The following is a 12110-nucleotide window of genomic DNA, read 5'->3' on the forward strand; positions in this document are numbered from 1 at the left end:
AAACTGGATTAAAACAGTGGAGTCATCGAGTGAATATTATGAAAACTCTATCAAATCTCACTTGTTTTCCCCCCTCAAGGTATCAAATCTCACTTGAATCGTTACTAATTACCACTAAAGATCATTTTCAGAACACCCCCCCCCCCTCAAAAAAAAAAAAAAACCATTGCCTCCAAGTCTCCAACGATGATTCTCAATGAGGTTCTAGGAAAATTCGTGGAATTTTCGGAGACGACTGCGTTTAAGGTGCGCATTAAACGACATGACTTCAAGTCCTGCATTTGAAACTCGTTACGACCGCCGTTTTTTTGGTGCCTGAATGAATCCTGAGTGTTTCCGGTATCCTGGACTGGAAGATGCAGCAATAGCAATATCGGTTGGCCGTTGGCGCAGTTTTATCTCGAGCGTACGCTTCAAAAATCTAAAGCGACGCTGACACTGAACCACTCCAAAAAATGCATCCCTCAGAAATTTTAGTAGTTTTGGCCGTTGGTCGGTTTGCCATCTTACCCTCTCGTGTAGTCTGTTATCTTTTGATTTGAATTGCTATTGGACTAATTGTTTACTCACAGTGATTTTTAATTCGTTTCAGCTGTTCTTTCTCAGACGCTCTGGGTTGCTTCAGTTGTGCACCCGAGTTCCAATTGCTATGCTTTTAATAATTCGAGTCACATTGTTGATTTCGTATCCTACATTCTTATACCTTCAAAGTTACGTACTTTGAGTACGCTTTTTAGCATGCAATTTACAGCTCGAAAATCTATTGGGTTTGTGGCATTTGCTGTTATTATGTACTTATGTTTATGACGCTTGAAGGAATATATAGTTTGACAATTTTGGATGGAGTTGCTATCGCTTAACCCGGTAATCAGAGCAGCTGGATCGGGCAGACTTTTGAGTACGACGGGAAGGGGATGGTAATGCTCTCAATCTGTTTGTGATATGTCCAGAGGTGTCTTAACGCCTGTATATGAATAATTTTCTTCACACTTTCAACGTCATTCTAGTTCTAGGTAAGTTAGTCTCCTTGCCTTGCTGCAGGACTCTGACTTGGCGGTTCGATTTTGCAAAGATGTAGAGACTAGATCACAAACGGTAGTCCATGTTGCCATGCCTTCGAGTACTTTGTTGTTTTCTTGCTCTGATTTATTTCTTTTTCCTGCCTTGTGCATTTATAGTAGCATTTCGCTTATTTGATGCATGGTATGTTCAGTAGTTCATTGTTTACTTTTACAATCAGCTTCTCTAAAACCTTAGGCATCATCTCTATAATATAAACCGCAAACGTCCTGGAAAATTATAAGTTAAGAAAAACCAATCATTTGTTTTTCATTCCTTCGTTTAAGAATACAAGGGCAGAATAGGGTAGCTTTTTTTTTTTTTTAAATAATATACACATTATATCAGGTGGTTCCTGATACTTCAGTTCTGTTTTAAATTCCCTTTCGAACAAGTCCTCTTTCAGGGGAAAAGGGAAATAAACTATGGACTCATTTTCACTGTTGTTAATGCAATCACAAAGTGCTCCGTAACTATTGGTGGATTTCATATCTTACCAAGATTTATTATCCCAACCAGGTCTCAATTAAGACACCGTAGTACGAGCGCACTGAATAGTTCTTGTTGGATACTTCATTGCTTGGGTTTTCTTGCTTCCTATTTTTTGCTACCAAGGCACAAACTTCATATATTATTGCATGCATTTCTTTTCCATTATACGTTTGTTCATTTCATTAGCTGACACCAAAACCATTTAGGGATATGTTGATTTTGGCCGATATGATAAATTGAACTACTTTGCTGCTGGTTCAGGCCAATCTGATTTCATCCAAGTAAGTTCCTTTAGTCCTTTCTATCTTGTGAAGCATGAACAACAAAAGTGAGGAATATTACTATGTATTAGTTTTCCTCCGTCTTTGTTCATTTATGCTAGAGGTGACTATCGATAAAAAGAGTGAGACACACCAAATGAGTGGTAGTAATATGTTATGGAAAATATAAGTAAATAAAAGTTAGTAATCTGACTATTGCTGTTTTGTTGTTGATGCCTGAGTATATTCATTCTCATTTCTCTCTGTTTCTCTCACCGAATCGCTCTTCCCCTCTTCTCTTTCTTTTTTTTCTCGTTCCTTCTCTTGCCTTCCCGTAAATACCACAGCATAGTAACGAAAAGAGGATTGAAAGTAAAAACGTTGGAAGGCATATGATGATCATTTGTTATTTATTAATCACTTATTTTTTTAATAATATATTTCTTTTGGGTAAAATTGTTAATAATAATATATTTGAAACTGGAGAAAGGATCAAAATAAGGACCTCTAAAGAATTTGTTATCTCTTTTGTGGCTAACGCAATACTGCATGCACAGCAGCAAGACTGAAGTAGATGATAGTTCTATGTGAACATCTAAAATCTCATGGTCCCACTTCAATTACAGAATACTGTATTTGTTTCATACTTGAGAAAATTTCACTTCCAACTCATCTCGTTCCTGTTTCTCCCTCTATTGTGCACACGCCTACTTTTCCCAAGTCTAATGCATTTTCCCAATATGTGCAGCGGTTTTACAATGGTGACCTGTCAGGTTGTGAACAAAGTTATGATAAAATGGGTCGAACAGCCCAGGTTGATATACTTTGGAATGATCTCTCTCCTTCTTTCATTCCTTCTTGATTAGTCAGAATGCATGAATTGTCAGTCCAAGTTGATAATGCGAAAATGCTTGATTTGTTCTTCCCTTCTTTTGTGGTTTGTGTTACAAAATTATTTGGTTTTTCATCTTTAAATAGTCAGTCTTATCTTGGAAGATTTACATGTCTTTTTCTTCTGGATGAACTTCTCTCATGGTAAATTCATGTTTTTCAGGTGAATATCATATGTGGGACTTGTCCAAATGGACAATGTAAAGGTGTGTATAGTGTATGCTATTCATTGGTTTGTTTATCCTGCAAGCATTTGTCTGCTTGGCATTTCTATGATGTCTTAACTCCTACCTCCTTCTTGACTTGATGCTCTTTTTTGTGGTCCGTTACTTTAGGTTGCTTAGAAGTGAATGGAAACCACCCAGTAGTATTTTAGGTTACTAGATAGCCGAATTCAGTGATGTATGTAATACAGATTGCCTTTATGTTGTTGCTTTCTGATTGCCATAATGCCAGTTTGAAATGGTCATTTCTTTTAACAACGATTTTTAAATGCAAAATATTTCAAATGCTTCATTGTGTTTTCCACTTGCAGGTCGACTTGGATGCATATGCAATGTCACATACGAATCAAATTGCAGGTCTTCTATAATTTATGTTGTTTTCATCTATCACTTTCTAGGTCAAAGTTCAGATGTCGAAAACTTCAGTCACTAAGTTAGCACTTTGCAGCTTCTGTAAGTCAAAGTAATAGAGTCAATAAGACTGTTTATTTGAAGTTAGACTGCAATAAAATTATTCATGGTCTTGGTATTAAAGTAGTTCATGACACGGCATAAGAGCCTCTATGATCAAGTGGTTAGAGTTCAATACTTGCCACCCGCTGCATTTCTTTTGCTGGGATTAAATTTGAGCACAAGGTATCGTGGGGATGCCCTTTATTAATACTCTAACAAGGGCTTTCATATACAAGGGGGCTCTAAGAGTGTAGTAAAGTTCTTAATGAGCTTTAATTTAACAGTTTAGTCTTTTGATCTGGAGCAGGTTAATGAGCTTTAATTTAACAGTTTAGTCTTTTGAGCTGGAGGAGGCATAAACAGTTTTATTATTTCTTTTTCCCCACCACTTTCACCCTTAGGAAAAGATAAGAGGGATTTCTTAGCTTTTTCTTAGCTACTAATGTCTCAAACAATCTACATTGATGAAACCTTATGTTGACAGAAGGCGTTTTGAAAGACATATCTTGATGAGGCTTTGTGTATCTCAAACATCTATATGTGGTCTTTGCTGTGTGCTCAGAGTTTTGGTGGAACTGGCTATTCCATGTGAGAAACCTGGTCCACGAGTATTTCAAGGCTGCACTGTTGGCTTCATCCGCGATCATGGGAACTGGTGAGCAGCTCTGTCATTTCCATGTATGCATATTCCTCGAGAATATGCCTAATTCCAGGATTAAAATATAGCACTTGATAAATCTTCCTCTTATGAAATTTCAGGTTTATAATGGCATGACTCAATTTGGTTTTGAGAAGTCTCACAAAGAATTTAGGTACAGAATCTTTTCTGCTCATCTAGTCAACTATTCAAATTTTAGTATTTTCTGATTAGTGAATTAGTGATTTTATGTTGTTGTGCTTCACATACCAAAAACTTTGTTTACTTATGTTATGATTAATATATGTATCACTTTTTCTTGTTACAGCTTTCAACTGAGCAGTCTCAAGACCCTTTATGACTGCAGTTGCTTCAAGTTGCCCTTTATGTGACTGCAGTTGCTTCTCTCTCTTCCTTGGTTCAAAAACCTAGTTTCGAGGTACTTTTTGTTTTGTATTCACTCTGTGGAGAATGGTTACTATCTCATTACAAGGTACTTCATACGTGGCATTTTTTTTTAATTTGATAAATGATCATGACATTTTAAAATTGCTACTAATTAGGTCTCCCCAAATAAGGGCTTGAAATTAAAACTGTCTGGATCTGCAGCCAATGGGGAACCTCCTACAACTTTGTCACCCGCAGTGCTGATTTTGGATTGGAGATGTATGACCGCACTTACTTATTGAAGGATTATCAATGTCACAAAAATGTTTCTTTTTCTAACTTTAACCTATCAACTTTTTCCAGGTGAGGTGGCCCGTGATGTTCCCTATGAAGTTCATATCTCAATCCCTGTTGAGGGCTATGAACCAGTTCAATTTGTTCTTACAAAAATGTGTGGTAAGCTGAAATTCTTAAGCACTCTCTCTTTGCCTTTACATGCATTTAATTATTACGAAGAGTATGCAATCTATAGGCCTATATTGAGGGTGTCACATGTAGTTTTTGACTAAATTAAAGATTTGGTCCTTGAAACATCACTCTCCTCTTAGTTTGGTCCTTCAACTTTCTCAGATCTCAGTCAAGCGAATGATTCCCTGATTATTTTTGCAGAATATAAGCAGAATCAAGGGGGAGGTGCTGCAAGAGGATGGGCAACATTTGGAGTGCTCTCTTGCATGTATTGCAAATTCAATAATTGGAACCTATAATTAGGGTTTCCGTCCCATATTTAGTTCATAATTTTTATTTGGCTCTGCGTTGGCTTGTCACAGACATGCATAAGTTTTTCCCTAATGAGTTTACATCTCGTAACAACTTGTTATTGTACAGTTTCGTTGTCTCTTCGACACTGTTTTGCTGTGGAGGGTTCATTTATAAGACAAGAGTGGAAAACCAGGTGAGACCTTTTTCTCTGGTTCTTTCACTTGCAAGCATAAGATGGCCACTGGTTCTTGATTACGTCTTGTCTTCAAATACAACAGTGTCTAACGTCTTTTTCCCCCCTGGCAGCGTGGAATTGATGCATTGCCTGGCATGACTATACTGTCTGCCTTTTTAGAGACTGTGAGTTCAGATCTCCTACTGATATTTATCTGTCCGCTAGAATTGTTGGCAGGAAAATATTAAATATTTGATTTAGTCAATTCTGAATTCTTTTATAGTTCAGGTCATTGTCGGTAACCAATAAAAATTAGTCATATTAGCCTATTAGGAGTAACATGAAGAGAACTGTGTTTCATTTTTGATTCAGTATTGGTGTGGCACTTGTACACATAGATTGAGTGATCCTGAAGATTAATATGTTCAATTTGAGGGTAAAACTACCAAAGTGTTCACATAAATACAAAATTGTTTATACGGTACGTCTGTAATCATTTAAGTTTCCATTAATGCTGTGGTACATAACCCACCGATGGCATTGCTATAAATGGCTCGGTTTTCATTCAGGTGCATCAGGACCATATTTCATAACTTCGTACTTTTCTTATTCTGTGATCGAAAAGAAAAACAAGAAAGGAGAAGGAAATGAACTGCGAAAGCAATAGAATTGAAAGTTTGTTCTGTAGGAAATACGAGTCAACTTATTTGCCAACTTTTCTGATATCTCTTCTTGTGTGTGGAACAAAAATAGGTGAGTCACGCAGGGCAAGGCTACTCGCGGCCTGAAGACCAAAAAGTGCCTTTGCCAGTGAAGCCTCTTGGGAGCGCCCTCCTGGTTCTTCCAAGGAGCATGGGACCAACAGAAAGAAAGTATGGCTCTATATAAATGTGTGTGCACCGATTAGTTTTTTTTTTTTTTTTTGGAGAGAGAAGATATCAATGTTCTTTTTGGGTATTCATCCCGCCAAAATTTTTATTTAGATCGACTCGGATTATGGGGGGATTCTGTAGCTTCAGTCTGATGTATTCTTTGTGAACATGTTCAACGCAAGTTTAAAATCTTAATAGAAAAGGTATAGTGATAGCAATGCATTAGCCTGAAATTTGCGCTATGTGCTTTGCCGTGGGTCATGCTGCGGTAACCAGAAGAAACTCTGAATTCATTCGAATTTGTCAGTTGCTACGTAGTGAAAACAATAATTGATCGCATAACTTATGGATCGCGCAATGCAAGTGAAACGGCTATATGGTGGTTTTTACTTCTCCGCAATTGTCATAGCTAAAACAAGTCAAGGCACTTGCCCAATGCGCATTCGCTTGATTGATGTTATAATTGGACTCTGCAGGACTGACTTGGATCCTCCTGAGGTGGGGAAGGCTCCCCGCGAGTCCAATTATATCCTAACCCTATTGCTAGTTTCGCATACGCCCCTTAGGCCTCTAATATGATATTTATAGGAGGGATAATTAATCTGAAAGTCCTTATAGTTTCAACCAATTTTGAATCAGGTCCTTATAAATTTTTTCTTTTTATCAGATCCGTTACTTTCACCTGTTTTTAATTAGGTCCTTGCATTTATTTTCTTTTTATCAAGTCCTTATAAGATCACCTTATTTTTAAGTAAGTCCCTGAATTTTTTTATTCTTTATTTTATAAATCTAATAGTACTATTTTATAAACATAAAATAGTATATATTATGTAATATTAGTTTATAAACAAAATATTCTAAAAATAATGAATTATTATATAATTTTTATTTTTTTAGCAAAAAAAATTAATTGTTTTAAAAAAATTGTCATTAATTATACCTTTTATTATATAATTATTAATATTTTAAGTCAGTACTAATTTATTTAATTAAGTTCATATTTTAATTAATAAATAAAATTAAACTAGATGGACCTAATTAAATTTTAGTGAAATTATAAGGACTTAATAAAAAGAAAAATAAATGCGAGGACCTAATTAAAATGATGAAAGTTAAGGACCTGATAAAAAGAAAAAAAACTATAAGGACCTAATTCAAAATTGGTTAAAATATAAAGACTTCCAGATTAATTAACCCTTTATAGGAACCCTGTCATATGGACAGCGCAGTGGGGGGTAAAAAAAATAAGAGCAGGTTAAGTATGAATTCATGAAAAGTAACAGTGGTGATTGATCCCCGATTTTGATTAATATTCAAAAATTAATAAGTATAAACCGTACAAGTTATCATGAGGATTTTTTTTCTTTTGGGAGCAAATCATTAGGCTTTTTGAAGTTGGTATTCATATTTTTTGTGTAAAATATCATATGATCTTTTTGATGTTATAAAGTTTTGTCCACAGATATAAAAGAAATTAAAAAATATCTTTTCGATGTCAACAAGCTTAAGAGAAATTTGGAAAAAAAAAAAAAGATTAAGAGAAATTTATAGGCTGTAGCCAGTGCAAGTGATAATCAACATTCATGATTATTTGAAATGTCATAGTGACATCTGGAAAAGCAACGAGTCTGGTGGTTTTTGGACTATATTTTCCCTTTAATTTAAGAGCCACGAGTTAATCCAAATTTTAATGATTGAAGGTTTTTTTTTCTTTTTTGACCTTGAATGATTGAGGTTAATGTCAAGTAAAAATCAGCTTTTTTCATGTGACAAAAAGGATTTGGACTATAGGCATGTGAGGATGTACTATGGAAACAAGAGCTCCAAGGGACAAAAGCCATGGTTGAAAATTGCGTCCGTTTTCATGTGAAAGCATTATGTTTTTGTTTAATAGCCCTTGTGGGGTAAATCATGTCTTGCAGGAACAGGAACCTTCTTCAAAGTAGAGCAGATGTTACATAACGCGAAAAGGTCGGTTCCATTCCATTGGGCAACGTGACTCTCATCGATATAATAATACATCATTAAAAAATTTAAAGCGCTGTACATCCTTATAAGCACCGATTAACTTTGACGTATTCAAATTTCCTGTAACATATAAAAATGTGACTAATTTTGTATATGTTGGGGATAATAGAGTAAATATACAATTTGAAAATATATTCAATCATTTTTTGTGTGTCGTTTTTCATTCCAATACCATATACAATTGTAAATATGTCAGTTTGATAATACTCACGAGAGATACTTGATTTACATCTTTATGTTTAACACGAACACTTGTTACGTTGTGATCATGGTTATTTGAGAAACTAAAGAATTTATAGGTAATCAAAAGAAGAAAAGAAGCAAAGTGATTCCACTTATCCAAATCCATCACGCAAAGCACAAGTTAACCACATTTCTTATCAGTTAAAGTTATTATTAATCGATCAAAGATTTCTAGCTTCCCCAACAATTAGAGCTCCACACACACACACACATATTGTATTGTATTCCCCACCAAAAAAAGGGCAAGAAAGCTAAACATGTACTGCTAGACGCCTAGACGGTGATAAGATATATAAAATGCTATGATTGAAGAAAGCTCATGTAAACATATGTAGCTGATTGGATGGATTAGGTATCCAACTCTTACCATTTCTGCATCACGTTGCACCATCGACACTTAACCTAACATTCTCTGTAATACTTTGTTTTGGCACTCTGCTGCACTTTATGCTAAACCTGGACGCGCAGGAACACATGCCCCACCTCATAATTTTTCATTAAGATTCTTACACTTTTTGAGGTCAAAGATGTCGTTCCCATTTAGAGATTATTTATTCACACATCATCAGAGCCACGCCTCAACTAAATAATGAACACCAAAATCATCATTATCTACCTTGATTATTTTATTAAAGAGAGGTGATAAGGTCAAAAAGATATTCCGTCCTCTTTATATATATTCCTTTACGAGAGATTAAACATTGACCTTGTAGCTGGCTTTCTTAGCTGGAGAACAATACCTGCAGGTTGACCACCTGCTTTCTGGAAGCTCAAATGGCCTCTTGTTTTTGAGTGAGTGATTTAGATTAGGTAGTGTTGATATAAAGACAGATTCAACGTGAATTAGTCTCTCGAACAACTTTGGCCTCCATGATCTTGTGCTATGATTCTACGTCCTCATCACTCAAAAAAAAAAAAGTTTAATATCATGCAACTCCTTGTCTATTGGATGGGGAAAATTAAAAATAAAGATTTTCTTTCAAACATAATTAATTATTCAGAATACCGTTACAACAATTTTGATATCTCAAAGTCTGGAATCACAATTAATATAATTCCATGATTTATACTTGTAATGCCATTAAAAAAAATCTTAATGTATTTATTTCTAAAAGTTTTTTGTCACTCTTCCTCTCATACTCCCATCATTGTAATAGTCAGAAAAGTACTATTCCAACACATTTTTTATCTGTTCAAATTTTAAATGCAACAACAAAAACTTTATCCTATTGAACGAGATAAACTCTATGAATCACATAATGCTATTGTATTATATCTCAAGCTAACTCTTGTAATAAGCCATTAACCAAGAAATCTCGATTAATGATATCCACAAGTGTCATTTTCAGTTTCCCTCTATGATCAAATTTTGCCCTTTTTTCTGGCCTAAGATTGCCCGTTTTCATTAGCGTCTCTAATACTTTCTTTACACAACAAAATCACCAAATCATAAATGATTTTCTACCAGTTTCGAAGTTTTGAATATTTCAATTTAAACTTGTCTATTTAAGAACCAGTCCGTTGGCAATTTGGATGCTAAATAGTGGTTGACTTTATTTGTTGAGATGCAGGTATAATCAAAATCTAACGCAAGCTTTATTGAGTTCTTTTGTTTTCAAATTTCTTGCATAACTTGACAAAATATGGAGAAAAATATGCGCAGGGCATATGTAGGACTTACTACAACAGTCAGAACTATAATATTTAGCTTCATATTCCATCTTCCTCTCTTTGATTTTTTTTTTTTTAAAACCTATGAAACTATGGAGGACCTATTCTGGGTTTTAATCATTTTATGTCCAATGGAAAGCGAAACATGGCGATTAAGAAATGAAAAGAAAGGAATTGATACGAGTCTTAAAGAAGAGGCCAGTAAAAGATGTGCTAATAATAATTCCAGTAGGCATGCAGTTGATCACAATTGATACAACTATTAAAGTAGAGACCAGTAAATATTTTCGTATGTTCATTACTTCAAATCCAAGAATAGGATGATGATGCTGGGGGGGGACCACCTGTCCTGTGTTTTTTAGCTGCTTATTCTATGTTAAGCCTATCTGCTTTATGCTAGACTTCGACTTTGCTGCTATATGTTCAGCTTAAACTTACAGCTTTCATCTATTCCTTTGAACTGTTCTTTAACTTAATTATTAAGCATATTAAGATGAAATCATCAATACCAACTCCGAATTTTTCTTTATTGCAAATGAATTTCCAAGGCCAGTTAGCTACCAACTCCAACTTTTTTTGTTCCATTCACCTTTTCCATTGTCCTCCTCTATCATGCGATACTTTTCGTGACAGTTCTCCTCTATAAATACCATTCCCTGACCACAGTGCACATCCAATCCGGTCTGAAAACATTACTTCAATCATATTTAGCGAAGTGCTGTTCTTCAAGGCAGCCTTTGGAAGAAACAAAAATGGCCAATTCTGTCAACTTTCTTCTGCTTGTTTCTCTATTAGCCTTTGCTCCCTTTTGCCTCTGCAGAAAAAGTAGGGGGTTACCTCTACCCTCAGTTTTATGACTATTCATGTCCAAGAGCTCAAGAGATTGTCAAATCAGTCGTTGCTAAAGCTGTTCAAAAGGATCCTCGTATGGCTGCTTCACTTCTGAGGCTCCATTCCATGATTGTTTTGTCAAGGTCTTCATTCTTTCCCTCCAGCAACGGAGTTTTCGTAATTCATTGGTCATCTAAGTGTTCTATAGGATCACTACTGTTTAAGTAAGTGACTTTAAGTTGATATTGCAGGGCTGTGATGCATCAGTGTTGCTAGATAGCAGTGGAACTATCATCAGTGAGAAGAGATCAAATCCCAACCGTAATTCAGCCAGAGGATTCGAAGTTATCGATGAAATCAAATCAGCACTAGAGAAAGAATGCCTCACACGGTATCTTGTGCTGATATTTTGGCTTTAGCTGCCAGAGATTCAACTGTTCTCGTAAGTTTTTCCTTCTGTTTTGTACCCTTTCTTACTCTTTCGCCATTAGTACTTCTGTTAGCAACCCTGGTTGATTTGCTATGAATGTTTTGAGTGCAGACTGGTGGACCAAGCTGGAAGGTACCTTTGGGGAGAAGGGACTCTATTGGTGCAAGCTTGAGTGGCTCCAACAACAACATTCCTGCTCCAAACACACATTTCAGACATCCTAACCAAATTCAAGCTTCAGGGTCTTGACATAGTTGACCTAGTTGCTCTGTCGGGTAATTCCTGCGACTCGTCTGTCATACGAATATGTCCTTCGTTCCTGTTTTTTTTTTTTCTTTTCTCCTCGTTATCTGGATTATAATCCCTGACATCTACTCAAAGACTATACTCAATCAGCTTCTGTAATGTTCGCAATTGGTTTCGTGGTGAACATATGATCTATGGAGCTTTTTTTTTTTTTTTGGGGGGGGGGGGGAATAAAAACAAAAAACGCCGGTTATATCATGAAGAGTGTAAACAAATATGCAATCATGATGTTTTTTCACTGGAGAATACCAAACACAAGAATTGTATGTAAATTTTGTCTTCTGCTCAATTCCTGAAACTTTCATGGCTATGTATGCGTTTTGGGTGAGTAAATTATCTCTGAAACTGTCGCAGGGAGCCACACAATTGGAAACTCCAGGTGCACCAGC

General features: G+C 35.7%; 2 pseudogenes; both read left to right on the plus strand.

The window, feature by feature from the left end:
• The first annotated feature begins 266 nt into the window (after positions 1-266).
• LOC114761949 (uncharacterized) lies at positions 267-6228 on the plus strand (annotated as a pseudogene).
• Positions 6229-10906: 4678 nt separating this feature from the next.
• Positions 10907-12107, plus strand: LOC114761947 (peroxidase 72-like; annotated as a pseudogene).
• The last annotated feature ends 3 nt before the right edge of the window (positions 12108-12110 follow it).

This window comes from Neltuma alba, unplaced genomic scaffold (genome assembly GCF_004799145.2).
Source record: "Neltuma alba isolate B1F8T4 unplaced genomic scaffold, ASM479914v2 tig00011154_pilon, whole genome shotgun sequence".
Lineage (NCBI taxonomy): Eukaryota > Viridiplantae > Streptophyta > Magnoliopsida > Fabales > Fabaceae > Neltuma > Neltuma alba.